Here is a 4,306-nt window from a genome sequence, read left to right on the forward strand (position 1 = left end):
TAATTTTATTCAAGGGAAAAAATCCCGTAACACCGTTGTTTACATTCCACGGCATAATTGTTTTCACATCAATAGAAGTCAGTGATTGGTTGAAATTACCGAAATACGACAATTTTTTACATGAAATAACTTCGAATACAAACTTTTTTATCTGTTCTATACCACAAAATATACAAGTATTCGAAGTTAGAAAGTGTTTCGGTACCAAAAACACTACATAAAAAAATGTTGCCCGTCAAATCACAAAGGTCCCCATTCGTTTATGCATGGACTTTCAGTTAAAAATTATTAGGTTTTTTTTTTTTTTAAATCATGAAACTGACTGTGGTTAGAGGATTTGTAGTACTTTCTTTTTTTTTTGTTCGTAATAAATATATTTTCGTTTGCACTTTAAGTGGAAAATATATATATTTATTTTTTTTTTGTAGTCACATTTTGTATCCATAATAAACAGAAATTTAAAACAGCAGCATTTAAAAACAAATTTTTGGAAAGTTAAACAATTTAATGTTTTTAAATGCAAATAAAATACATTCATACATTACAAATACGAACGAAATATATGAACAACAAAGAAAAAGTCAAACTGCTATAAACCCCCGAAGCCTAATAAATTCCTGATTTAAAATAATAACACATTTTTTTTAAAGTAAACAAATTTTTAAAATTAAAAAAAACAAAACATATAACTTTTTTTTTAAGAAAAACATTCTTTAATATATATACATATATTTTGTCCGAGTCGCTAGTATAAAAATACCAAATACTTGTTCTAAAGGCATAATTTTTAAAAATCGGGACACCTAAAATATTGAAGAGTGTACCGGTAGCTTTAGTATGTTTCCTTAAGACAGGCATTTCCTGAAAATGGGTTGCACTATTAAGAAAAAAAATTCAGGGTAATTTTTCGTTAGGCAAGTCCCATGGGCCGCAGTTAGCCATCACAGCTATAAAGTATGCTAGGTATGAATGGAATTATAATCCTTTCTTATTTTGGTACAACGCCAACAATTTTGAGGGGTGGGGAAGTCGATTCTCCAACCCCTGTGCTCAAATAGAACTTATTTTGTAGATCCTGCAAGGACGAAAGACAAAGTCGACTCGGCAACAAAAGAAATGCTTAAGGATATTATCCGGTGCAGTAACGATTTTGCCTGCTCGCCGCCTTTTATTATTATTGTTATTATTATTATAGTTCCAAAACTGGAATTATAATAAAAGCAGCGGAGCATTAATAGATACTATAACTGACCTAGTGCGCGTTTATTTAACTCTTAACGTCATAAACCGCTCCAATCCGCCACTCGTCACTAGGTACACAAACGGGTTGCGCAGGATATGACCCGTGACATTTCAAGGTCACTTATGCGCACATTCTAAACATACCTATCCCTTTTTAGTCTCTCTAGCCAAATCCTTCTATAAACAAGGAGAAATGTATATAAGTGTAAGAGTTAAATAAGCGTAACAATTGTTAGTCCTTTAAATTTGAAATAACCGAAACTGTTTTATCAAGTTAGAGAGTTGTCTTAACTCCACTTCCTCCTACTTATACTTCAGCCATCATTTCAGCTCCATGCTTGGGACAGGGAAAACCCTTGGGCACCCGGGGACAAATTCCAAATGTATAAAAGAATCTGTCCGATTGATAAGATTTAAATTATAACCATACAAAGCCCTTTTATGTAGCTTATATTAAATTACTGTATTAGCGTTAACGAGCACTTTTAAATTTGAATGCCCACGAATGTAGTGTTCCTTGCCCTCTCTTACATGGTAGAAATGGCATTTAAATCTTCATCGTACCACCTTTAAGAAAGGACTCATTGAATATGGTATTGATGTACTAGTCCGTTGGTGAGGTGAGGTTGGATAGTCATGACTGAGATGTCTTCGATTCGGAGCGACCTGGAGTCAGCAATGAAAAAAGGAAAATATTATCATGATCGAACGATCGTGGGTTCCATTGTCGGACCGGGCAGCGCCTCGTGTCTTTTTGAGCAAGTCACGTTATTTGATGTTGTTCTGGTCAATTCAGCTGAAAATGAGTACCAACAGGAGCTGAAGAGAGAAGATAACCTTGCGACGGACTGTTATCCTTTTCAGACTCGAGAATCATACTAACAGTTGCTTAAACTTTACAGAAACCAAGATAAACTCCAGCCTCAATGGGCTCCAAACAAACTAACCTTCATCAAATCTCGACTTTGTGGCAGTCTGCTACCAATACAGTTTTGTCTTTGTCACAACGTACTTCATCATCTGGGAGCCGGGGTCAGTTATTGCATCCTAGATTTAACTGAAATTCAATTTTGTTACCAGTTGAAACATACTTAAAGTATATTCGAATCCGTAAGCAAGCCATTCACTCTATTATGTCATGGAGACTGAGATTATATATCAGTCAACTATTGTTATCACTTTCGCTACCTCCACCTTTGTTACAGCCTCCTACCACCTTTACCACTCCCCGGCGTCGTCACCTCCTACCATCTCAACCACCTTCGACGCCGTTTTTACCTTAGCACTGCCTTTGAACCACTCCCGACTTTGTCACAATTCTTAGGATCACCGACGGACGGTCTAACAACTTTTCAAACAATTCCATTACTACTACAACATGATGAAAATTTTCCACTTCTTTGAATTATTTCATGATGAATTCTTCAATTCATTATATCATAGTAAATTCTTCAGTTTCTTTGAATTATCTCGTCCTTGAACTTATCTCTCCAGTAAAATCTTCACTTCTTTGGATTATCCTCTTCTGCTGTACGTATATTTTGTATCCCTTTTGGTAACAAGTTTAATGTTTTATTAAAATTAACGAGTTGTTGTTACAATAAGACCTTTTGACTCACAGATCTAGAACTTTTGAGTTCTGTATTTTAAATGGACTAATCATGTTCCTTATGAACAGGTAACCCCTCAGAACTTAGCCATTATATTTGTTTATTTTATATCGCAATTGGTGAACAAGTGTGTTGTTGGTTAAAGCTTGCCAACGGGTCGCTTGTATCAAAATCGTGTCACTGGTTTTTGCGGTGGCTTCTCGATTTTTAAAATCTTCCATCAATATATATATATATATTAGAGAGAAACACTTGTTAAAAATATGCTGTGCAAAAGGATAGAACCCGGAGCCTGGTGTCTGCGAAGCAAACTTCGTAAATAATCATTTCTGCCATCCTACAAATACACATATTTACAGATTAAATCCTCGCAGATACATACATACATACAGGTACGCACATCTGCAAAGCATTTTTGTTATCCCTACTCTTACAAACTATACACGGGTTCACATAAATGTATAAAGAAATATAATCATTGTTACCTTTTTAAAGTAAGAAAAAAAAAACCTTCTCAGTTCAGTGGTAACACCTGGACCGTTGTGTATAAACCAGGAACGGGATAGTCCTGGACCAAGGTAGATTTTGTTTTTCTAGGGTCGATAAAATCTGTATTTCAGCCAAAATATTGGCAGAGATTAAATCGACTATTCACCTTCGCTTTTAAATCATGTTTTCTTAGAGAATTAGCGAGGGAACATCTTTTAGTTGCCAGAAATAACAGCTAAATTTTCCTCGAATCACCCCATTCCGTTTTAAAAAGCATCGTCACGGCGTGAAAGTCCTTGATCACAGGTCTCTATTTAGTCAGGAGCTGACCCTGGAGGCTTGAAGGATAGAATATTTATGGCCTTCTGTACTCAAAGTTGAACTTTCTCATCACTCACAAACCGTGAATTTACCTGAATCCGGTGCAGTACAATCAATTCTTTTAAAATAGTTTTGCTTCCAAATGGTATAAGTACTGAGTCTATGTGACTCCCTGAATCCTATGTTAAATGACGAGATATGAGCTAAATATGAAATTATCGTTATCATATTAAATGCTGGAAGCATTAGTAGAACGCTCAACTATATATATATATATATATATATATATATGCGAGAACCTCTACGTAATTGTTTGTCTTGCTAGAAATAGCAGCCAAATACGCCTCAAATCATTACTAACTTACGAAATAAAATTTTTAAATCCAGGAAAATGAAAGAATACATGAGACATTACATGTAGTCCTAGTTATTATAAAAATCGGGATGGTCGCGAGCAGATCACATTCTATGGCAGGCCCATCGCCAAACTTTGGTATCTGGGAGTGCTTCAGAACACAAGCGTAGCTATTCTGTGTGGGGAGGGGGGCGGTCCGCGCCCGGGTGGCACTTTTGGGTCTGCTGTAGGCAATATGTGTTTCTTGTGGGGTCCGGGTGCTGCAAACGGAAGCGTCGCCCCGGGTGGC

General features: G+C 36.1%; 1 long non-coding RNA gene across 1 annotated transcript in view; it reads right to left on the reverse strand.

Moving 5' to 3' along the window:
* The window catches only part of LOC106884154 (uncharacterized), a 7,839-nt gene extending 3,904 nt beyond the window's left edge, over positions 1-3,935 (reverse strand). Inside the window, exon 1 of the long non-coding RNA XR_001411206.2 lies at positions 3,338-3,935. This is a non-coding gene — a long non-coding RNA (uncharacterized LOC106884154). The remainder of the gene's footprint in view (positions 1-3,337) is intronic.
* Between the last annotated feature and the right edge of the window lie 371 nt (positions 3,936-4,306).

The sequence above is a fragment of the Octopus bimaculoides genome, chromosome 16 (assembly GCF_001194135.2).
Source record: "Octopus bimaculoides isolate UCB-OBI-ISO-001 chromosome 16, ASM119413v2, whole genome shotgun sequence".
Taxonomy (NCBI): Eukaryota; Metazoa; Mollusca; class Cephalopoda; order Octopoda; family Octopodidae; genus Octopus; species Octopus bimaculoides.